Raw genomic sequence first — 25,838 nt, 5'->3', positions numbered from 1 at the left:
ATTAGTGGGTGTGGCCTTGTTGGAGAAGGTATGTCACTGCCGGTGGACTTTGAAGTTTCAAAATGCCAGCTATTCCCAGTTAGCAATCTCAGTCTTTATACCTCCTAGTGGTTGTTGTCTCAAGGTGTGAGCACTCAGCTACAGTTTCAATGTCATGCCAGCCTGTCTGCCTGCTGTCCGGCCTGCAGCCATGTTCCCTGTGGGCTCTAACCATATGGAACTGTAAGTTCCAATAAACTCTTTTTAACTTGCCTTCCTCATGGGCATTTTATCACAGCAAGTTAACAGGAACTAAGAGAATATCAAATTAATAATACTTGTGAATCATACCTTATGTTGAACATAATTTATAATTTTCCATCCTTTCTTATAGGGTCCATTTTAAAGGCTGCACTTTATATGGGCAAAGATGATCTGTCATGCCCCTCCCCCTCCCGTGTGTTGTAAAGTACAAAAAATGTCAGTTCCTAAAGTTTTCTTAGAAAAATAAAGCAATTATAACTTAGGATGATACCAACTAACCATCTAAGCAACAGTGGAGAGGCTACTTTAAATGCCCTCCCCTGATAATGAGATTGACGACTAACTTATATGCCATCCTGGAACCTTCATCCAGCAGCTGATGCAAGTAGAAGCAGACACCCACAACTAATCATTGAACTGAACCGGAATCCAGATGCAGAGAAGGATGAGTGATGAGCAAAGAGGTTAAGACTACGCTGGTGAAACCCACAGCTGAACTGAACAAGAGTGAGCTCTTGGCCCCTAGACTGATCACTGGAAAACCAGCATGGAACTGATCCAGACCCCATAAATGTGGGTGTCAGTGAGGAGGCCTTGGAAATATATGGGGCCTCTTGTAATAGATCAGTACTTATCCCTAGCATAGGAATGGACTTTGGGATCCCATTTCACATAAAGGGATATTCCCTCAGCCTAGACACATGGAGGAGGGCATAGGCCCTTTCCCAAAGGATATGACAGACTCTGAAGACCCCTCCATGGAAGGCCTCACTCTCCCTGAGAAGCAGAAATGGTATTGGATAGGTAGGGTGATAGTGGGGGGCAGGGGAGGCGTGGAGGGAGAGGGAACTGGGATTGACATGTAAAACAAACTTGTTTCTAATTTAAATAAAAAAATTAAAAAAATAAAAATACACCCAAAGATTATGAATTTTAAACATCCATATCCAGCTAAGTGATTAAAAATCTGCTACTCTGAGATTTTATTCCAGGTTTCTTCTTAGATAAAAATCCTTTTTGAGCTGTGTGCTACAGGGAAATTATTGGTAAATACTGAGTCAGTCAAGGACTTGGTAATGGATGAGTGGGAACTTTCCATTGCTGATATTGTACAAAATATCCCTTAAAAATTCATACTACAAGGGACATTTCAATAAAAGAGAATGACTGCTTCTGTAAATATCATTTTTCTTTACTTTTGTTATATTTTATGTGAATGTGGTATAAATGCTAGGCTAACTATGAACATGTAATTCTATTTTTTTAAGAAATGAAAAATGTTCACATTTAACTACTAATGGGTTTAGCAATCCTATTTTGTTCTCCTATTGTACAAGTCAGTTAGGTGTCGTCTCAGCAGTTAGAAGTGCAGGTTGAGACTGGAAGGCATCACAAGACTCAAGGGAAACCCAGGCCAGTCTCCCACAATGGGATGAGCTTGCAGATGTGATCTCTGAATAAGCTCGGCCTGTTTGGAGTTGTCTAATTGCCAAGGGATCCAGTGAAAGAGCAGGGACTTGGCAATTTTTGGAAGAAGCTATGCTGAGAGCTATGTAGTATCCCATCTGCAGACAGCTGACTTCTTAGGAACACTGAAGAATGTAGGCTTGCAACCTTCAGTAAGGCTGCTCAGCACAAGCTTTGTCAATAGGACAATAAAAGTAGAATCTTGAAAATCATTTAGTACTTAAAATTCACTAATTAAAATAGGCACCAAAATATTGACTTTTTCCCCCTGGGCAATAGAATTATGAGAATTTTTATAAGTGATTTCCTGTAGTAGCCGTCACTTCTCTGGCAACTACTACAAATTACTGTTATGAACAGATAAAATTGGATACATGTTAATAGAAACTTGAGTTTCAGAGCTGCTGTTTTTCCTCACTATGAGTTTTAAATAGATTTCCTTCAAAGGTCATGAACAAAGACCTTTGGGTCCATTTTTAAATTAGCCATTTCTCACAGATATTTCACATGTTGCTGAGATGTTAAAGGTTCTGAGAGAAGTGCTCAGTAACCAGTCAGGCCCTCAGATCACCTAGCATGGACAGTGGTGTGACATGAAATTAAATTAGAAGCAGCATGGTGAAGTGAGCAGAAGCAGAACTGTAAGGAACAGAGCAGTCAGTCTCCCAGACATGGATGAGGCAAAGGAGAGGAAGAAATTGAGCACTTCGATTCACCAGGTCTGAAAAGAAATGAGAGAGAGAGAGAGAGAGAGAGAGAGAGAGAGAGAGAGAGAGAGAGAGAGAGAGAGAGAGAGAGAATGAGAGAGAGAGGGGGGCACCCTGGATGCTAACATAGTGCCCCCTAGTGAAGGCAGGGTTTTGGTAACTGTCCTTCCAGGTCTGCCCCTGAGCCATGCAGGGCATTTACTTCTCTTTATTCATTTCAAACCAAGGTCCAGGCCTTCAGTGGGTGCCTGCCGATGTGGACATTACAGAATCAGTGATACTATTAAATATACAGAAAGGCCAGAGAGAAAGCTCAGCTGGTTATGAACTTCCCATCAATCTGGAGTCTTGATTTCCACTCCCCAGGACCTATGTGGTGAAAAGAGACAACAAATTCCTCCAAATTGTCTTCTGATCAGCATTGACACTGACACACACACACACACACACACACACACACACACACACACACACACACACACTTAATAATTCTTAAATTAAAGATTTGCAAAAATTTTCCACATATCTGGATCTCTTAATGATAATGTCTGAAAAGAACTTTACAAAATAGTAAATCAGCATCTATGTTTATCCCTACTATATGTGACATTTGCTCTTTCCTCTAAATGTTTTTTGTTCATTTTACAAAACAAAGTTTTGAATATTGAAAATTGCAGACAACACCAAAGTTAAGATATTGCCTTTTCATCCCAAAGAATTTAAAGCCAGCAGGATATAAAGAAATCAATCTCTAACTGATGAGGAGATTTGCCCTCTGTTGGCTAGTTTTCATAGTGCTGAAAGATGCTATGCAGGCTGCTGGGTGAAAATGTGTATCAAATGGGCTTGGCCAGTACCTTCTTGGACACTGTAATACCAACCTGCCAGACAAGATAAGTCTACTGGTGAAATAAGGGCATGCCTGTTAGGGGGTCACTAACTGATTTCTGATTTGAGGCCTCCTCCATAGGAGGGAATTTCATGGTTGGTACTGTAACCTGGTCAAAAGCTCATAGCTGGGGAGGTTATAGGCCCTAGAATAGAACCAGTTTTGTACTTTTACTAAATGACAAAGCTGTTAAATTATCAGCCAAATACTTATTTTTATACCCAGAAACCTGGGCTGTTTAAGTCTTGCTTGGAGAAGCTTTTTGCAGTAGGATAAGCAGTCAATGGAGAAACTTGTAACTGGGAAGAGACTAAGTATTTAGCTTTAAACAGGATACCTATATCACCCATCAACTCCCACGAAAACTCAGGAAATATCACTGAAGAGAAGGCAGAAACAATGTGTAAGAATCAGAGCATGGGGAAGAGTGCTGTGAAATGCTGTTTTCTAGACATGACATGGCTACTGTGCTTGTGAACTCATGGCATCTGTCATTATCTGAACAAGAACTGCCTAAGATCAAGCCAGCCAAAATATTAGCATATATTGGAGAGGTGCTTTCCATGTTCAACCCAACTGAGTAACTATTGGTAGCTGATTGCTTATGTGGAAGAGAGAATGACTCTTTTTAAAGGATGTAATCATTGATAGGCTCCTCATGCTCCAGTGGGTGGACAGCACTGATTAACTTAATGAATTATATATACATATAAATAAGAAGGCATGAAATTGGGCGGGCCTTCTCGGGGGTATGGTGGAAGTTGGAAGGGGAAAATAGATGTGGTCATATTTTACTGTTTACTCATATGAAATTCTCAAGAATAAAATTTAAAGAAAAAATGAAAAACAGAAAGTCACCTATTTATGAAGTATTAATGTATTTAAAGATGGCATTTGGAAATTTATTGGTCACCTAAAATTTCACATTATGGTCACTCATAAGAAATCACCATTTGAGTAATGATAGAATTAGAGGCAGTTTTGTGTGTTTGGGTTGGTTTTAATTAGAATAAAAATTTTAATTTCATGTGAAAATACTGATTTTAATGATATTGTATACCTGGATAACTGCTTAATGGGGGGAGCAAATTCTGGATTCATCCTGCAAAGGAAATATAATACAATGCATCCCAGAAAAGTTGTACTTTTTCTGTTATTTTGGGTCAAACAGCAGAGACCATGCTTGGTTCCTATCTTAAGGCCGGACTGTGAAAAGTGAGCAGTTTCTGCTCTGCCTGCTGCTGGCTGTGCTGCCTGATTCAAGAGGGATCATTCATCCTTATCTACTTTCCTCAAAGGCCTCTTGCAAGCAGCAAGTAGTTGAAAGCATGAACTGGGGTACCTCCCCCATTGGAATCCCCCTTAATTCCCAAAGCATCCTTGAATCAAATCATCATATTTCAAGAGCTGAAACAGCATGCTGCCTCTGCAAATGTGGTTTCCAAACAAGTTACATACGAAGGAAAACTTTTCAGAATAACAGCAGATTTCTTAGTGGAAGCATTGAAAGCTAGAAGATCTTGGAGTAATGAACCCCATTTTCTAAAAGACTGTGACTGCCAGCCTTGGCTATTGTACCCAGAAAAACCATGGAAAGGATTGTAATTACCATTAGATTTGTTTACTAGATACAAACCTGGTAAGGGTATGTGCCATTCAAAAAAAAAAAAAAAAAAAAAAAGGAGGTATGATGAATCAACTGAGTTCATTCTGGGAAAGCAGATGTATTATACTATTCAAAAACTCACTCAATGCAGTTCATCAATAAAGTGTAATAGAAACCATGGGTCATTTTAGTAAATGTAGGAAAAATAATTTCTCAAAGTTTAATAATAATGTTTGCATATATATATGAGCATTGTATATGTGTATGTATATTCTTATATATGAGTGAATGTATGTGTATAGATACACATCCATGCATATGGAAGCTCAAATTTGACATCAGCTCTTTTTCTTGACTGCATTCTGCCTTCTATCTTGAAAGACAGCTTGTCTCAATTGAACACAGAGCATACCCACTGGGATAGTCTAGATAGGCAGCTTATTCTCTGTCTCACAAATGCTGGGATTACAGGCAGGAATTCAGACTGCACACCCACCATTTACATGGGTGCTGGAGACCCAAACTTTGTCTGCACACTTGTGAGGCAAGCACTTTTTTCACAGAGATATTGCTTCCATTCTATGTTCAATTTAGTTTATCAGGAAAGGCAAAAACAACAAAAAACAGCCATTTGCCAACTGTGACTAGAAAGAAACTCATAATATCCAATGTGGATTTTTTATATTTGTTTTTGTTGTTGTTGTTTGGTTGGTTGTTTGGTTGTTTGGTTGTTTGTTTGGTTGGTTGGTTGGTTGGTTTTTCAAGACAGAGTTTCTCTGTGTAGCTTTTGGAGCCTGTCCTGGAACTTGATCTGTCGACCAGGCTGGCCTTGAACTCACAGAGATCTGCCTGTCTCTACCTCTGCCTCCCAAGTGCTGGGATTAAAAGTGTACGCTGTCACCACCTGGCTTCCAAAGTGTGTCTGTGCGTGTTTTAAATAAGTTCAAATAACTGTTTAAATCAGTCATTTTATTTTATGTCAATTCATTCAATTTTTTAAAAAGGAAGTGAAAAAATGCATCAAGTTTAAGACTTTGGAGATCTGTGAACAAAGGTTCCTGGAAAGAGGCTGTAAACCTTTTCACTAAACCCTCTGCAAGGGAGATGAGCTGATTAAAACTACAGTGTCTGTAGAGGGTTTGGAATGTAACAAATCCAGAGTCAAATCATCTTGGTCTATCTTTAGTCCTCTTAATAACCATTTATTGCCATTATCTGTAGCTGACCTAACATCTTCCTGACAAGTAGCTAAATAAATCCTTTGGAATGTCCCAACAGACACCCACCTGCCACAGACCTAAGGCTAAGAATGTCATCAGCCTTTAGCTCTGTATTTTTATGCTGATGGTTATTTGATGAAATTAGCTGGTGCATTAGTTATATTTCTAGTGCTGTGAGAAACACCATGACCAAGGCAACTTAGAGAAGAGATTTTTAGGCTTACAGTTCCAGAGAGTTAGGGTCTGTCATGATGGGGACAGCATGACAACATGAGCTGGAATCTGAGAGTTTAAGGCTCACATCTGGTAACACAAACAAGAAACAGAAAAAGCTAACTAGGAACGGCACATGGTTTTTGAAACCTCAAAGTTCCTGCCCAGTGATGTACTTCCTCCCGAAAGGCCATACCTCCCAACCTTCTCAGCTGTGCCCAACAACTGGGGACCAAGTATTCAAATGCCAGAGACTTCTCCAGGGAGATCTCCTTCAAACCTCCACAGCTAGTGAATTTCTGCTCTAGCTTTTTACAGGTTCATCAAACTGTCCAGTTTTCTCAACCTTCAAAACATTCAAAAGCTTCAAAATATTCAAGCTCTAAAAATGAGTTTTAGAAGTAAAAGAGTTCTTAAGCCGGGTGTTGGTGGTGCACGCCTTTAATCCCAGCACTCGGAAGGCAGAGGCAGGTGGATCTCTATGAGTTCGAGGCCAGCCTGGTCTCCAGAGTGCCAGGATAGGCTCCAAAGCTACACAGAGAAACCCTGTCTCAGAACCCCCCCCCCAAAAAAAGTAAAAGAGTTCTATATATTTAGGAGGTAATTCATGTTTCTTAAAAAACAAAACCAAAAACAGCTGACTCAAAGCTTGCCACAGCTTTTGCTTTGTGCCACACAATATTACAGCATTTTTTACCAAAGTGATTGATGAGATTTTTTTGTCATCTTTGTGCCGGACTATTCTTAAGGACTTTTGGACTAGAAGTCCAATTTAGCATAGTCTTTGGCTGTCCTGTTGCTTGTCTTTAGCTTCTCTACACATGCATCCATACATAGGGAAGACAAGGATAGGGCATATATTAAAGGAAAAAGATGCACAATGGAAGAGAGGAGGAAGAGAATGAGAGAGAGAATGGAAGACAAAGGACAAGAAAGATGGGGGAGAGGAGAGGAGAGAGACAGAGAGGGGAGAGAAAAATGGGGGACATAAGCAAACACTATCTCTTTTGGCCATTCTCCAGGACCTACCACAGAATATAGGGACAATATATACTAGACATTAGTCCTGTGGACCTTTCAAGTGGCCCTTGCTTTCCTGGTCTCCTCTCTCTGGTCTCTGGCCCCTGTCATTGCTTAGTGTATGGTAACTCCTCTACAACATAGAACCCTTTTTGGGATTAGTCAATTGACTCTCACAGTGAATCTGCTTAGCTACAAGTGTCTATGTAAATAGTCTCTGACACATAATACAGTCATATACCCTGCTGCTTTTTGCCAGCACTGAACTAAGAATCATGTCCAAACACAAAGGTTGGAATGCTAAAACAGGCTCCTGTTTGAATAACACATATTAGTCTTATGCAAATGATGAATACTCATGAAAGAATGTTCAGAAAATACAGAAAAATGAAATGAACAAAAGAAAAGAAAGTCACTCATACCAGAACTAATTTGGAAATCTGGCTCATTTTCATTTTTATATGTAAACACATACATCTATACATCTCATTTTAACATTTAATTGAGATTTTAATGTCTGTGATTGATTTTAGACTCTAGTTTTGTTCATATTTTACAAGAGGCACTTTCCCATATTGTCTGACTTCATTTGAAAAAATTACTAATGGTTGAAGAAATTCCATTGCCTTGATATAATGCCAAATTTTGCCTAAAAATTAGTTTATATGGGATATTTATAATGTATTTATATTATCTGTGAGAGACAAAGTTACATTTTAAGTTTTAATTACAGAAAAAAAAATGTCTCTGATCTGCAAGCCTCTTACCCAAGGACAGATAATTCCTGAAATGCTAGAGGCTATTGTTTATGGGAGATAACAAGCCACATGTTTTCAATGCCTTAAACAAGTTTGTTGGATCTATCCATATTTGTGTGCTTGATCACACGTGGGCAGGAGGTTCACAGGCAGGAAATATGTTAGGATGTATGCTTACCCCCAATTGGACCTGATAGAAAATATTTAAGCCACTGTAAACTGTGATTCATGGCCATTTCCAGGACACCTGGTATGGACCTGGCCAGAGACCATTCACTTAGCCAGTATTTAATTAAAGCTTGCCTCAAATTTGACTTTAAACTGTGGTAGTGATCTTATTCTTGATCAGTGGAATTAACAATCAATAGTATAAGTAATTTTGGATGAATATCTTTGAACACATCTTAATGTGACAAAAGACCTCTACAATCCAAATCCCTTTAAGTAGAATTAATGAAGCATAGGATTAATTTTGAAGCCTGAGGCAGCTAATTATTTTTACTCATTTTCCTAAGAAAAAAATACCTTCCGTTAGTTTAAAAATTAAGGTAATAAAATACCTTATTTGTATAAATAAAATTTGAACTTTAAAATATTTGTAAAACATACAATCATTTTAAATAACTTTCTATGTGCTTCACAGGAGCAATCTCTCTCTATGAAACTTAATAACTAGAATAACAGGCCAATGATGCCTCTACTATGAAATAGGAAAAAAATCCACCATATAAGTAGTTAATTTGGACCATATTTTATAGAAGGCCCAGAGCAATAAACAAGAAGGAGAGAAAGAAAGCCAGGAGGTTATTATTAGAGCAACACAGAGTAGCCAGTCACTGCCAGCTCTTGTGGTCAGTGAGGTCGCAAGAGTTGCAGGCCAGCATTTCAGACAAATTATGCCCACTGAGGTCACAAGGTTCTGCTTGAGGCCATTTTTCATAATTGTAATGTTCTGCTTACAAAAAGTCCTTGACTTAAAAGTATCCTTTTGTGCCCTCTAGTGTTTGAATTCACCAAGACTTTTGAGAAGTTTAACTCTGAGAACACAGATGGACCATGTTCACTGATTTTTCACTCTACATTTTAAAATCCTTCACTTCAAAGAGAACACTCATTGGAATGCTACCTCAGTACAGTTCTTGCCATGCCTGACACTTTTATTTTAATGAAAAATGTTTGATTGGCACACATGGTATACATCTATAAAGGATCATCTGTGAACAACTGCATTTTCTCTTCTCAGCAGAGCTGAATATTGATTGAGCGGATGATGTTAAAACCTTTCTATATGCATTTCCACCAACTGGCCATTACTTGGGCCAGGGAATTCAATATTAGCTTAGAGGCTGTAACATATTAGAATGTTTTTAAATAGTATTTCTTTCTATCAACCACCAGGACACTAGTTAAAACAGTTATAAGTCAGTTAAATGACATTTGCTTCAATGACCAATCTTTACCTTCCTTAATGAATCAAGAGTTGACCTTGTTTTTTGCAATATGTACTCATTGAGATAATTACACTTGATCCCAATGACTTTCATATGATTAAATCAGAGGGAGCAAAATAGACTAAATAATATAAGACCTCACCTAATAAGACCAGAACTTAAAGAGCGTTGAGATCTTTGTGTTAACTTGCTATAATCACAGTTTCCTGTCATTCGAAGAGTACCCAAAATAGCTAGCAGAGTTAGAAAGGTTTCAGGCCTACTGTGGCTCACAGTTTGGGAGGTTCTTGTGCATCCCAGTTAGCTCTATCACTTAGGATGAGACAATACACCACAGAGGGATTGTGGGAGAACAAAAAAATTCACTTCATTGGCAGGAAGTGGAAGAAGAGAAAATGACCTGAGCTTCCAGCATCCCCTTTAAGGGTACATCCCAATGACCCAAAGAACTTGGGCAGGCATTTTAAAGGTTTTAAGGTTGCACCACTACTCTCTAGATCAATCAGGTCTTTAATACAATGGCCCTTTGCAGACACTACAAACTCAAACTACAGCATCCATCTACTAGCCAGAGCACAACTGATCAACATCTCCATTTTAATGCATTTAAAAATAAAGTATTATCTTACATTTAGATAGAGACAAAATATTTTTGCCCCACAGTATACCATCTACAACAAATACATACTGTATTTAAATTTGTGTTTGAGTTAATTCTTACATGATTGTTTATTTTATATATTAATAATGATATATAGGGCACCATGAGAAGCTGATAGCCTTATGTGGGAGCTTGACTGGCTACTCCACTTTTCTGGTTCAAATCTCAGGTCTTCCTATGTCATGTGGCATTTTATACTTTTTTTGTATCTAGTACCTTTATGGAAATTCCCTCCCCTTATAGGAAATGATCACTACATAGCTCATTCAAGCTTCTCATAATGGTTTTCAAGAAGGGACTCTATTTTCTTTTTCTAACTTAAATTTGATTTCCATTACAATCCTGGTCAGCATTCTTATTTATTTATTTTTTTCATAGATACACAGAAGCAACAGCCTGGCCAGACAGTTTACTCAATCCCTTAAACACAACCCAAACACAGACACTGCATAGACTTACACACAAAACCTCTGAACCAAGCAGTGTAAACCAACAACATGACTTCTAATCTTCAGTGACAACAATGAATTTTGTTTGAAGTGTTAACACAATTAAAATAAAATTCTAGTCAAATTAACGCCATACCTCTATTCCATGAGGAAAAAAAAGTATCCAAACTTACCTGCAAAAGAAAAAGAAAAGCAGTAAATATCAAATGAAAGTGAACTTCAATGTTTTCAATAGATTAGGCAAACGTTTTATAACAATGTAGTTAGTTCTTAAATATCAATCTATATATTGTTTTTTGTAATAACACATTTTTTGGCTTTGATTGATGTCAAAACAGCTCGCAATGAAATTCTCTAGTAGCCAATTCTGCTAGTGGGAGAACTGTTAGAGTGGTTTTTACAAATCCAGCACCCAGCTGAGTATCTGATGACTGATTTAAGAAGGTTAAATTCAAACAGTGGGAAAATAATGTGTTTTACAGTCAGACTGACTTGGATTTAAATACCAGTTCTATTATTGGACAGATGCCTCAAGTCATGTTAAACCTTTGAGCCTCAGTATTTCCATCTGTGAAACAGGAACATTATATTTACTTAACTGGATCATAGTATACACTAAGCAAAGCCATTACACAACCTTAATAAATATCAGTGGCCTTATTGGCCTTAAAGCTTGCCCTTATGCTAATGCTTTGTGGTGTAATGTATGGAAGAGATTTGTGGCATTTAAAATGAATATAAAGGATAATGTCATTTTGCATTTTTGATCTTCTTCATAGGGTAACCATGTTGGCTTCTATAACCATCTAAGTGCTGGGTGATTTACTTTTCCAGTGAAAATTCAGCCGATTTACCCAGAGTTCACTTAATTTAGAATACAGTAGGCTCCAGGAAGACCTTTGTGTCTCATAAAAATCATACAATGTCTCTGACTATGTCTGCTTCCTTCTTCCTGCATCCTCACTAGCCTTCTGGTCATTCCAGCCACCCCCCTGCATCCCCTCTCTCCTCCTTGCCCCCTAAGCCCCTGTGTTTTGGAGCCTTGCCTCTAGGGGCTCCTTCACAACAAAGACTACTTATGTCTTTTCTGAAAATTACAAGCATCCTTCCTGCCTTGGGTTTAGCTCCTCTCCATATATACTACATTTTCTACACATTTATCACCCTATAACACATCAGATATATTTATTTAATTACATTTATAGTTTACCTGTCTTTACACAAGTTACACTAAACACTAACTTCCTAGATAAGCTACACCAAAACTAGGGTTTCTCTGTGTTTTGTTCATTATTGAACACCCAGGACTTTGAAATGCATAGGAAAGAAACTGCTCAGAAAAAATAATTCTTTAGAGAATAGATAAAACAGCCATGAAAAAGTCAAGCATATTTAAATATATCTAATAAATTTTAATTTAAATGAAAACACATTTTATTTCCATACCCTACATGTATGTTTATAGTTCAAGTGTTCCATATTTATTACATGTATTTAATTATTGACTAGAAATAAATTGTTTTACTAAAAAACTTCCATGATTAGAGCTGCTATCTCTAAAGGGACTGGTATAGGCATAAAACACTCCAAGGCCAAGTTCTCAGGAACAAAGATTTATTTGCTCCAGAGACACAAAGGGCAAGGAATAAGAGACAAAGACAGGAGATGAGGGCAACGGGGAAAGGACTACTTCTGGGTAGAAAGAAGACAAATGGCAGATTATAAAGGTAAAAAGGGAAACCCCATGTTAGGATGAGGTGTTACATTTCAATTGGGAATGTTAATTAGGTGAGCCAAAGGGGGCAATTGATGACTCAACTTTAGTACTTTGATAGCTGGACCTTGGTAGTCATTCTCAAGAAGATGAAGTGGCCAAATAAGGGAACGGACCTTTGGCTAGCATTAGTATATAATCTGATGTGGTTTTTTTGTTTGTTTTAGCAAGGCAGAGGGAACCGGAGAGAAGGGCAAGGCCTGCCAGAGCCATGTATGTCACACTTGGGCTAGCTAGACTCCCTTCAGCCTCAGTCTTCCAAATTTTCACTCACTGCTTCAAGGCCCTAATAATAACCCTTTTGTAGCTGAAGCCTTGAAACCAGTTCTGGCCCACAAAGTACACAAGGGAGGTGCTGGTTTAGACACCCTCTGTCCCTCCTGCATCCCTGTACTAGTGCAACTAATGAACCATACTAGCATAACTAGTAGCTTTCTGACTTCAGTTGGCCACCGTAGAGCAGAGCAGAGCAGAGCTCCCAGCTGATTACAGGTAGTATGAGGAAACAAAAACAAACTTTGTGAGCAGGGGAGTTGGCTCAGTTGGGAGAAGGCTAGTTTCTCAAGCATGAGAACTTTAGTTCAGTCTCTAACACCAACCTAGACACGGAGCCCAGCACACCACTGCTTACACCAGAGCTAGGGAGAGAGGAGGTGGAGACAGGAGGCTCTCTGGAGCTCTAGGTGTAGTGGGAGAGCCTTACTTAAGGGAACAAAGCAGCCATTGATAGAGCAGGGCTCCTGATACCTTATTCTGGCTGTCACACACAGGTAAGTACAGTGGGATACTCACATTCACATACATTCATGCAACACACACACACAAGAATAAGGGAAAAAAACACTCTTTGCTGGTATATGATTTGGAGGAGGGTGTTAAGGCAACAATACACTCTATAATGAACAGATGAATTATGTAATAAATTTGGAAAAAAAAACTATTATTACATATCTATGTGTGTAATTATATACATAAATACACATATATACATATATATATGTATATGTATGTATATATCCACTCTCTCTTTTTTTAAAATTTGGGTATAAGTGTATGTTTTAGGATGGGTGCATGCAAATGCCACTGCATAAATGTGGAGTTCGTGGGAGTTCTCTCCTTCTACCACAGGTCCTAGAGATCAAATGCAAACTGCTAGAGTTGGTGACAAGCACCTCTACTCATTGAGATAGCTTTGCAGCCTCTCACATTGTGTTTCTTCTGGGGTTGGAATCCAAGCTCTCATACATTCTGAGCAAGTTCTATCAATGTTCTCTGTCCTCACACTCTGTGACCACTCAGAACACCCATTTTTTTAAAAATTTATTTATTAGTTCTAGTTAGGGAACAAGCTTGTTTCATATGTAAGTCCCTTCTCCCTATCCCTCCTCTCACCCCCATCCCTTCTCCCCCACCCCCAACCTACCCCCCACCCCATCCACCCACCACTCCCCAGGCAGGGTAGGGCCCTCAATGGGGGCTCTGCAAAGTCCACCAAATCTTCCTGTGCTGGTCCTGGGCCCTTCCCCATGTGTCCAGGGCCAGAATGTAACCCTTCACGTGGGATGGGCTCTCAAAGTCCCTTCTTGCACCAGGGAAAAATACTAATCCACCACCAGATGCTCCCTGGAGTGCAGAGGCCTCCTTATTGACATCCATCATAACACCCATTTTTAAGTTACTTTGTTTCTGTTGGTGCTTAACTCTATTAATCCAAACTTGTATGCTCACATCCTGCCTTTACTCTCAGTCATTTTTAACTCTCTCTTCTTTCTTGTTGAAATTGGTAAGGATCTGAGTCTCTTCCAATCTCCCTTCTCCTTCTTTCCTTAGTTGTATCACAACTTTTAGTTAAAGGTACTGCACATATAATAGCATGGTTCATGTATTATGACTGTACATCTTATTGTGCATGTAGGGCACAGCTTTGGCTTTGTACTTAAACATATTATTGCCAAGCACTCCTCAAATGATCAGTCAAATTGGGTAACCTAGTACTTTTTCTTCTTTCAGACCTCACCTCAGCATCCTCTACTCTCCTGCTTCAGTCTGTGTTTTCAGACTGTTTGGTTTCCAGGCACCCTATGGATGATCCAATATCCTGAACATCCTCTCTGCTTGTTACTTGTGCTGGACTCCATGACTTAGCTGTGAATAAATTACTGTTTACAGAGTGAACTACATTTTGTTTTCTTTACACTTTGCATGACTAGCTTTGGTTTCCTTTTGCATTTACAGGCTGAAATCCTGGCTGCAATCCTGGCTGCATTGTGTTCTAGCACATGACAGTTACATAGCTCATTTTCTCTCATTTTCTCTCTCTCTTCCTCCATCCCCCAAGTCCTCCTAGGATCTCCCTCCAACTAAACCGCATGCACCTTCTTTTTCCTTTCCTTTCATGTCAGTGACAATTAGTGCTGTCCACACCCCCCAATCCTTTTCTCTCTAAGAGTGGACACCCTCTTAGAGAAACTGACACTTCCTTTTCCAGCCGCTAATAACTGCCCATAGCTCTTCGGTTGGGGTTGAAACCTCCTGCCCAACTCCCCTCTTCATTGTGGGATTTGGTCTGGCTTGGGTTAAACAGGTCCTATTCATGCTGTCACAAACAGCCATGAATTAACTTGTACAGCCACCTGCTTTTCCCAGACACACTGCTTCCCTGTAGTTTTCCACTACTGCTGGCTGCCTCATTCCTTCGAATCAACTCATCTGTAATCATCCCTAAGCTTATGGGGAGTAGAAATATGGTATTATATTCCTAGGGCTGAACACTCAAGTCTCCCATTCTCTGCATCCTGCCCAGTTGTGGGTCTCTCTGTGCCAATCATCTACTGCAAACAGAAGCCTCTCTGATAAAGTTAGAAGTGTTTTTAATACATGAGAATAAAGACAAATCACTAAGAGCCAGCTTAATTTCATACCCATTTAGCAGAACAATAGTAGGAGGTTCTCTTCCAGGACTTATAACCTATCCAACCTTAGGCTCTCAGTTGGATAATGTTGCCAGCATGGGTTTCATCCCGTGGAGACATCTCTAAATTCAATCAGAGAGTAGTTGGCCACCCCAATGACATCTGTGCCATGACTGCATTGGAAGCATGTCTGGCCAAGCAAGTCATCATTGTGATTCTCAGGGTTCACTGCTGGTATGACTGATGATGTCTGATGCCCACTTTTCTCCTTTGGTTGCTGCTGAGCCATTTTGACAACAGTTTTATTCTCAGTGTTTTAAATGTTTTAACTTTCCTTTCTTTTCTTATTTTATTGCTTTGAAGGTTTTAATAACTGTTTATGTCAAGTGCTATGAAACATCCTACTGAACATGTTTCTTAACAAGGAACATGTACCCAATGTCTTTTAGGATCTAAAATGTCCATCCCATTTGTTTCACTCATGTTTTATTCATATACTTATTTTTAACAATTATTTTCTCATTGTTTAGCATCTTTGCCTTCAAGAATCGCTATCAATATCAGTGTCTCCTGCTGCTTCAAATCTTTTCTCTAAAATTTTCTCACCTACACTTTTGACTTTTATCCTTTTTATTCTGATAGTTTTTAAAACCTGTCGTCTAAAATAGACACTCAATTTTGACAACAGAAACTCCAGCTTTGGCTGTCCTGGCTGTCCTCTTTTTAGACCAGGCTGGCTTTGAACTCACTGACTGGTTTTTGTCATTGTGCCTGATACATGATTGCTTAGGTACCATCTCCTTTTCTGGAGACATTTCTTGGTCGGTCAGTTCTCAGTGGGCTTTGGATTTTTTTTTTAATCTCCCCTACAATGTCTCTGTTTCCTCAGAGTTTTATTTCCCCCCCCCCTTCTTGTTTGCTACAGCCTCTTTTATTTGCACTGTTTACTGTTCGTCTCAAACTCACACTGGTGATTAACCGTTTACATTTGAACAGAGGCACAAAACAACAGGACTGAGCAAATTGCCTGTGTGGTTTCAATCCTGATCAATTGGGTGAGGACCCAGAATTTCATTAGATACCCTCGGGGATGTCAAAAAGCAAAGGTCTTTTCACTGGAACAGGCTTTTGTCAGCCTGGGGTAGGATGTGCCGGTTCCCTTCACTTTAGATTTCAGCCTTCTTGGTGCAGCCCTTACTGGATGCTGAAGTGCAGATTTCTAGATCTCCAGCAGAGGGCACAGTGCTCCTGCCCAATACCCATGCCACACCTTCTCTCCCAGGGAAAAGCCCCAGCCAATGACTGTCTGAAGGAGACCTGGAAGATCACACAATAGCCTAAAATCTTCTCCATTTTGAAGTCTCCAGGGGTCAGCCAGGACTTCATTGAGCCTTTAATACATCTCCTTCACCTTTGATCCTGGCAGTCCTTCCTATAAATGTGCCCGATACCAGTCTTGCTCTCTCTGACCCTCTGCTTCCCAGAACCCTACAATATAGGTCTCCCTCATTTGTCCTTCCATCCCCTCACATCAGCTCTCAGTGTGTGTCTGTTCCCTTATCCACTCCAATAGCATGGCCATAGGAAAGTGACCTTGGATAGTTCTCTTGTAAGGGCTGCAGGTAGGGATGGAGCCCAGGGTGGTATGGAGGTAGGAGTCTTCGTTCCTATTCCTACTCCCTTTAGTTTAAATTCATATATTCATTTAGAAATAGTGTGAGCATATGTGACCATTTCATTACAATCAAATGAAAGAGCAAGTTTTTAAAAATTATTGATGCAATAACTCTTTTCTGTGAGTGCAAATTAAAACCATGTTAATGAGGAGAAAAAGAAGCCCAGGAAATTTCCAACTATTGCATGGAATGTTTATGTCTGGAGTCCAGCTAAACAATAACAAAATTTCTACCCCTCAACCAGAGAAGAGAAAGTCAAGTAAAACATTGGCTTGACAATTAAAAGTATGTGTCTTTTTTTCCCCTAATTGTTAGAAGGTTAAGAGATTTGAATATGTTAACTGGAATGCAACTATTCTGGAAGATGAGAGAATTTCCCAGGAACAGAAGCACCTTCCACTCCCACATCAATCCCATAATAGTCAAGCAGCTTTTGAAACCCACTCTGGGGCTTGCTGCCCATGCATCCAAAACACTTTCACACTAACCTCTCGGAACCTGTATAACTCCTACAGAATCCTTGACCTCAGCTGGGGAGGCACAATGAGTTTCTAGTCCCCTGAAGAGCAGCACAATTGTACTGGCAAATCATTTAAGTTAACCCAGCATCAGGTGAGAGCTTTCTCCATTAGAGCTAATTGCCTGCTAAATTAAAATTCATCATAATATTTGAATCACGATCATTTAATGTAAAAACGTTTCCACTCTAAGAATATTCTACACTAGAAGGCATTTTCTCACCATCCTGAAGTCCCTTTAAGCAATATCTCTACATTTAAAGAATCTAGCTTTGTATTTCTAGTTCTGTATATGAAAATGTTCTCTCTGGCTCATGGGCACCATCAGAAACTGGCTTATGTTTAGGGACGTTTAGGATACCTTGCATATGATGTTTTCTTCTTAGAAGTTTAAAATATTTATTCACTCAATGAAAGAATCTGGGAATCTTTCTGATCATGTATCAGCTTAAGTCCATGAAGTTGAAATCATGTAACTTGGAGTGACTTTTCATGTAGCATTACTCACAAGGGAGGGAAAAGACAACCTATCTTTAATACTAAAGAGTAAAACAGAGCCCCAAATTCCTCACTAGATGATCTTTGTGAAGGTGCCTAATGTCTCCCTCAAAAAGAAAGAAACCCAGAACAGGTAGTTTGACAATACTTAGGTACTTACAGAGCAATATGGCTCCAGACTTTTCCCAGATAGAGCTGCTTCATGCTGTCATGGCTTCATTGCCCTAAGGTTACGCTATAATTCCAAAATACATTATTTTTAAAGAGATTTATTTATTTTCTTATGTCTATAGTGTTCTATCTGCATGCATGCCTGCATGCCAGAAGAAGGCATCTGATCTCATTATGGATGGTTGTAAGCCACCATGTGGTTGCTGGGAATTAAACTCAGAACCTCTGGAAGAGCAGCCAGTGCTCTTAACCTCTGAGACATCTCTCCAGCCCCCAAATACATTATTTTTACATTGGCAATAGCTGTATATTCTTGCGATGTGCAACATGGTGTTTTGACATTCAGATTCATTGTAGAATGACTAAATCAAGTTTGTAGATAAAAGCATTGTGCTACATGCTTAAAACTACATGATGACAATGCTTAAGAATCTACTCTTGGGTTAATCTCATGTATACAATAGTTTGTTAATAGAGTCTTGTTGGGATATAATAAATGTCTAAAGCTTCTTCCTTGTCCAAATGAAATTGTATGCCCTGTGACTATCATCTATCCCATCCCCAGTTTCTTGTGACCATCACTTTACTCTCTATTTCTGCCAGTTGAACTTCTTAAGAGTCCACATAAAAAAATAAGTTCACACACTATTTGCATCTGCATTCTTTAACATAATTCTTTACATCAGTGCAAAACACAGAATTTCCAAAATAAAGAACTGGACATGATAGTAAATAAGCAAACTAAAAATGGCCAAATGATCTTGCACATATATGAAATCATAGAGGCAATGGAAATGGAGATGGAGATTGGATCTGAGAGTTGGTAAAACAACATGAAACAAACAAAACCCTCACAAACTTACAAAAGAAATAGTTATTTTTGTTTGTTTGTTTGTTTTGAGGTATGTCTCACTATGTGGTCTAGGCTTGCCTGATAGTCATTATGCATCCTAGGCTGGCCTCTGACTTGCAGGAATCCTTCTATATTTGTTTTCCTGTGTGTTGAGATTACAGGTGCATACCATCATGCACTTTCTCTGTATTATGCCTGGCTCTTGGTAAATATTATGAACTTCTGAAATATGCAACGTGGTTTTGGATAGTGGATGGTGTTTTTAATGTAAAATGACCAGTGAACTAATGTTAATGTAGTGGTGTATATTTAAACACTAAAATGTATATATAGTTCCAAATATATACAATGTTATCTGTTAATTGTTACAAATAGAAAAAAAATCAAAATACACAGTTCTCAAGGGGTATAAATAGCCAGCAGATATATGACAAAAATGAAAAAAAAAATCACTACCATTAACCATCAGGGAATGAAAATTAAATCCACAATGACATTTGCATTAGAATGAATATGACTAATGTTAGCTGGATGGTGGTGGTACACTTTAGTCCCACCACTCAGGAGGCAGTGGCAGGTGGATCTCTGAATTTGTGGCCAGCCTAGATCACAGGATAGCTGGGCTATACAGAAAAAACCTGTCTCGGGGGGGAAAAAAAGATGAGGATGTAAAGAGAATCTTTACATAAGTATCACCACTATGAGAACTATTGGAAAGTGTCTCTAAAAACCAAATGAAGTACCCTAGGACCCAAAATTCTAGGCATACAGAATGAGACCACTGTGCAGAAGATCCATGTGCACTTGATTTCAGTTTATCAGTTTTCACAACAGAGCCAGGATACAGAATACACTGAAATGGCTTTCATCAGAAGAGAAGAATTAAAATTGCAGAGAGAGAGAGAGAAAAGGAGGGGGGAGGGAGGGAGGGAGGGAGGGAGGGAGGTAGGGAGTGAGGGAGGGAGGGAGGAAGGGAGAGAGCACATTCAATTTTGTAGAAAATTTAAAACTCATGCTTTCTTTTGGATGGAAGAAAAAGGAGCAGGAAAGATCCTTGTAACACATACTGTGACATGAGCTCAATATTGAGAATGTATCTTTGTTGAAGTCAGTAACAAAAGATGACCAAGAATATAACTATTAAGATCCTGCTTAGGTATTGATATACGACAGCAAGAATATTTTAATAAGTAATTATGCATTGATTTATTTTAGGAAAGTAATATATGAGTTTCGAGAATGAGACATTAAAAGCAAATTTTAATTTTGTACCTTCAAATCCTTTAAACCTTCACTGTATGGTATGTAAAATACACAGACTGAAAATATGAAGTCTGTAAACAGGTTCATAGGTGAACTGCAAGTCGCTGAGGAATCTGCTGGTATTATGCAAAACTGTGGCCACATTTTCCTCTTCAATAGAGTGTACCCATACATTTCACCAGCTTTTTAACAACTCTAAGACAACTTCAAAGAGAGACTCATTATCTAATATTCTTTATTTCTGAGTGAGGAACTTACTTGCCCACAAGATGGCTCTCTATAATCTTGGAATGTAAGTCTCATATTTCTCAAGAAGTATTTTTTAATGCCTTCTTGTCCCTAAAAATAATTTACCTATAATCAATGGTTATCATTATTTCAATTCCATACTTGAAAATCTTGTAACATCTAACAAATTTTAAAAGTCCACTACCTACACACACATACACACAATTAATTGATTTTTTCTTTTATTCTACCTGGAGGATAAATGTTGTGAGGGCAGTATATTTATTTGTATAGTTCAATGTAGTTCCTCTTACAATAACAGTGTGACTTCAACAGACTTTATTTGTTTAACCTGTATTTTTATGTTAAAAACAAACAAACCCAGAAAAATCTGTCAGGCCCTGTTTTCACACAGCCACCCTGCTCAAGAACTCCTAAGTAGCTAGCTGTCCACACAAAAGGTGGGTCTGCTCTCTCATTGCTCCCATTCTTGTCTTCCTTCTTTATTGGCATTGCCTCCTGATCACTGTTGATGCATGGTATGTGACACCTGATGCAGAGTATCAAGATGAAGTAAAAGCCTTCAGTGTGCCAGCTGAGAGTCATGAAGAGGATTTACTTGACTAGGCTGAATGCTGACCTGTTTGTCAGTTCCTGACATCCAAATCCAGACATGAATGCATGTGAACCTTCCTGAAGCCAGCATCAGGATGGGGGGACAGAAAAAAATGGGGATTGGAGGAGACTTATTAGGACTCGGATGTGGGAAATGGAAGTCAGAAAAGAAGAAAGATTGAAATATATAGACCTGTTGCAAAAGGGGAAGTTGAGAGATAGGCAGACTTGCGCAAAGTCAGGAAACATATGTCTGAAAAGAAATACCGGATGGAAAGGTATTTGATAAAGGCAGACTTTAATATCAAAACTAGGAATGATGACTTGATTTCAGGTATCCTTTAAATGTCTCTTCTGGAAATGTACTTTATGGTGGGGACCACCTTAAGAATAGAATACATGGAACAAAGATAAAGACCAGAGAAGGAAGATGATTCAGAATTAGAGGTAGAGTTGTTGGAATGAGATGCTGAAGACAGACTATCTACATAAAAAGTAAGTACTCCTATGCAAAAGCATACTAATGATTCTGTGTGCTGGCTGCTTCACACACTGCATGAGGCCTTTCTATTGAGATAAGTTTATCTCCGTCAGCAAAGGCTAACCTTATACATAACAACACTGCAATTAGTCCAGGTTATCCTACTTTCTGTTGTTTCTGGCACCTATTTTCAAATCATATATACTGTGTGTGCACCTCTAAAACCAAAAGTCACTCATTACTTTTAATTCAGACACCATAAAGAACTCATCTTCTCCAACAAAAAGCCCACATGGTTCACAGTCCAAGGACTGGGATAGTTGAGGATCTTTCATTTTCTTTCCTTCTCTCTGTATCTCAAATTCAGTTAGCATTTTAACATTCCAGAAAGTATGCACTGTAATTAAATGTGGAAGTTAATTCTGATAAATTTTCCCTGGAGCTCTTTAAAATATATTTAGGCCATAAGAGTTGAAAATTTTATTTCATGTTATTTACTGCTACTGGTTTGTGGGGATTAACATTTCCAACTTCAGATGAGTAGTTTTCTCAGATTGAAGATATCATATATGCTTTTCACCTTTAATACTCTGGAGAGTTTCCCTTGAGTTACGAAAATACAGTCTGTCATGCTGACTGCCAAAGACTAGCCAAGCTCCACTATTTGTATTGGCAGATAAATGACAGCAGATGGAATCAAGCATGTGCCCTGTCTCATCAGGAAGAAAAAGGCTCAGAAAAAGGGGAGCACCCCTGCAGCATTGTGTGAGTTGTTCCTCTGTCATCAATGTCACTGTCACGATTGGTATGGGAAGATTTTGCAAGACACTTTATGTAGAAGGCAAGTGCTCCCCTCACTTCTTCTATAGGCATGCTACCTTCACTCACATCTTGTCTTTTGGCCTAGGGCCGGATTCTGGGCTAAGATGTTTTGCCAGCTTGAATTTTTCTTGGCCCAGTGTAAAGAGATCATTTTATCTAGAAAACTTGCATTGCCATTAATATTAATTCCTGTAGGACTATCAGTCTGCTAAGAAATGAACACAAAAGCAAATCAACAACTTATCTAACACATAAAATATTGTAGATTTATTACACTGTACAATCCCACTTTCTAAATTAGTCCAATGGAAATAACAAAAACACACCTGTTTATATTGCTTATGAAAAACAAGGCACAGTTTTTCTTGGGCCCTTTTCCTTCTTTTTGTTTGTTTTGTCCTACTCTGATGTGTTAGATCTGTTCTATTTTATTTGTTCTTTTTTATTTTATTATTATCCCTTAGAAGTCTGTCTGTTTCCTAACAAGAGACAGAAAGGGGGTGGATCCTGATGGGAGAGGAGGTTGGGAGAACATGGAGGAGTAGAGGAGAAATAACCATAATCAAATTATATTATATGATAAAAAATCTATTTTAAATAAAAGTAAACTAAAAGAAAAAGAACTATGAACTGGAGAGTCAAGTAAAGAAGAATGGCAGTCAAATATTCAATCTGCTGCTAGGGTCTTTCATGACCAATCCATAATGAATACACAAACCCTACATGAAAATATAATGTATATAAATATAATATTATATATATGGCATAATTCAAAGAGTAATAGGTAAAATTTTTTAAAGCCTTACAACACACACATTATTATTTTTTATGCATGGTAAAGGATCAACTTTGTTTCCTACAATATTATTTCAGAGAGAACAAATACAAGGTTCTTCATGGACTAAATGGATAAGTAAGACAAAACATCTTATAAAAGATAAAAGAGGTGATGCAGCCCCTCAGCAGAAATTCAAATTCCGCCCAAGTTAGAACTTCTGAAATAAGAATACACCATGTTCTCTAATGGTTCACTTGACTTTCCAGCTGCATTTGCTTATTAACTTTATTTTAGATACAAGAGAAAACTGTAACAGTAGTTGTTACTCATATTAATATAATGGCAATAAGAGATAACATTAATATTTACCATGTTAGATACTGTTAATATTTAGGCATTTGTACTGGCCTGCCTTTGGAGTACCGACAGGATATGCCCTCAGCTGCTGACACTAAAAGTACCACCTGTACACATGCACTGTGTTCCCTCTTAAAAGGGCTCTGTCCACCTCCCATCTCTCTCTCTCTCTCTCTCTCTCTCTCTCTCTCTCTCTCTCTCTCTCTCTCTCTCTCCTCCCTGCCTCTCTTTTATCTTTCCTACTCCTCCCAGTCCCTGGAAGCCAGTCTCCACCCTCTCCTTTACCCTTTTTATGATCCTTTTCCCCTAATAAAAAAAAAAAAAACCTTCAGTTTGAACTCTGTCTCATGGCTTCTTTCTCTCTCATGCTACTTTTTTTTAATTACAACAGATACAATATATATGTTATATAAATGTACACAGATATACTTTAGACACATTTGATAGTCTGGAATCACTTCTTATGATATTCCTGCGAATTTGACACCATAGTGTTCATTTAGAAATGAACAGACCAAATACTAGAAACAACAGATAATGCAAATAATAGTACGGGCAGCTAACCCGTACTATTGGATTGAGAAGGTATATATCAACAAGTTCAGAGGTTATTTTAATCTGCATAGATGTTAACATTAACACCTTCCCTTGTGAAATAATGAAATTCTAGGATTCCAAGAAAAAGTAACAATGAGATGCTAAGCCTTTATATCAGATACGGAGTTGAACACATGGTCCATTCAGTCAATGTGCTAGGTAACAAGAAATGTATTCTAGAAACACAGCTGAAAGGAAAGTTTTTAGTCAGTTAATGCATAGAGAGATGCACAGTATATCCAGCCTGTTGCTAATGCAACTTAGTATGTTTCCTAAGGACCTGCTATGTACAAAGCTAGATGCAATACATAGTCATCATCACAGTTCTAGGAACTTGTGATCTCATGAGGGCCTAAAAGGAGCAGCAGTACTGGGAAGGGAAGAGTGAGATGAACTGAGCACAGGAAGTTATTAAGTAGATCTGGGAGTATTATACTGAGATATTTCAGGTTTTCCCTGGCTTTGTCTCTTTCTATTGAACTCCATTTACATTCAGCTCTGCTGATATTTCTCTTACAGCAGCGGTTCTTAGCCTTCCTAATGCTGCAACCCTTTAATACAGTTCCTTATGTTGTGATCCTTGACATAAAATTATTTCTGTTGCTACTTCATAACTGTAATTTTGCTACTGTTAGGAAATGTAATGTAAACATCTGTGTTTTACAATGGTCTTAAGTGACCCCTGCGAAAGGGTTATTTTATGTCCTCCCTTAAAGAGGGGTTACAACCTAACAGGTTGAGAACCACTGTCTTACAGATATTAGTTTCTTTGATTAAAAGAAAGGCAGTGAGAGCCTGACAGCATAGGTGCTGTGGGCAGGAAAACCTCTGAGCACTGGGGACTCTGTTTGCTCCATTCCCAACACACTTGTCTTTTTGGGAAACCTGGAAGTCAGAGACACAGATTTCACTAGTGTGATAGCAAGTCCTTATTTTGGACAAAGCTTCAGACTTTTCTGCCAAAGTAAAGAGCTCTCACAGGATATATTCTGCCAACCACCTACATGTCAAAGACTTCTGGATGCTTTTGAGACAAAGGCAATTCTAAACTTGCAAAGAACATTCTAGGCCATAGAAATGCCAAGAGTTGATGCCCAGTGCTAAAGATGGCAGCTGTACTCTGCAAGCTATGCACAGAAAACTAACTTTTCTCTGGTTGGATTAAGTTGGAGTTCCTAAGGAGGATCACCCCCAGCATGGTTGCAAAAAGTCACTCCAAGGATACAGTCATGTGTTTGTGTCCTGACTATTTTATAGATGCATGCTTACTAGTACAAAGACTTGAGAGTAGGTTCTGACATTTCTAGGAGACACAATCTCACAACAAACTTCCTTTTCCTCTAGCCCTGTCTTCCATAGTGATCACTGAGCCTTAGATATGGGAGTTTGTATTGTATGGAATCCTCTTCTCTAAGGACTAGCTTGCGTGGTGACTTCTGATCATGAGTACTCCTTGTAAGTCATCAATAGAGGTGAGCTGAGATGAAGTAATCTAACATCTGAACAGTGCATACTGCTTTCAACAACTACAAGGACATTACCTATACTGGATATACTGTTCTACTTGAACAGCGATCTTTGTCTCCTCCACCTTCTGAAACATCTTGGAGA

The 25,838-nt window shown here is 38.6% G+C and overlaps 1 protein-coding gene and 1 pseudogene across 2 annotated transcripts in view; both read right to left on the bottom strand.

Moving 5' to 3' along the window:
• Pde4d (phosphodiesterase 4D) overlaps positions 1 to 25,838 on the bottom strand; it is a 1,264,694-nt gene that overhangs the window by 317,855 nt on the left and 921,001 nt on the right. The gene's annotated exons all lie outside the window — the stretch shown is intronic.
• LOC113834147 overlaps positions 1 to 25,838 on the bottom strand; it is a 183,275-nt pseudogene that overhangs the window by 121,239 nt on the left and 36,198 nt on the right.

The sequence above is a fragment of the Cricetulus griseus genome, chromosome 2, assembly GCF_003668045.3.
Source record: "Cricetulus griseus strain 17A/GY chromosome 2, alternate assembly CriGri-PICRH-1.0, whole genome shotgun sequence".
In the NCBI taxonomy this organism is placed as follows: Eukaryota; Metazoa; Chordata; class Mammalia; order Rodentia; family Cricetidae; genus Cricetulus; species Cricetulus griseus.
The sequence above is the reverse complement of the archived record's forward strand: the minus strand, read 5'-3'. Positions and strand labels throughout refer to the sequence as shown.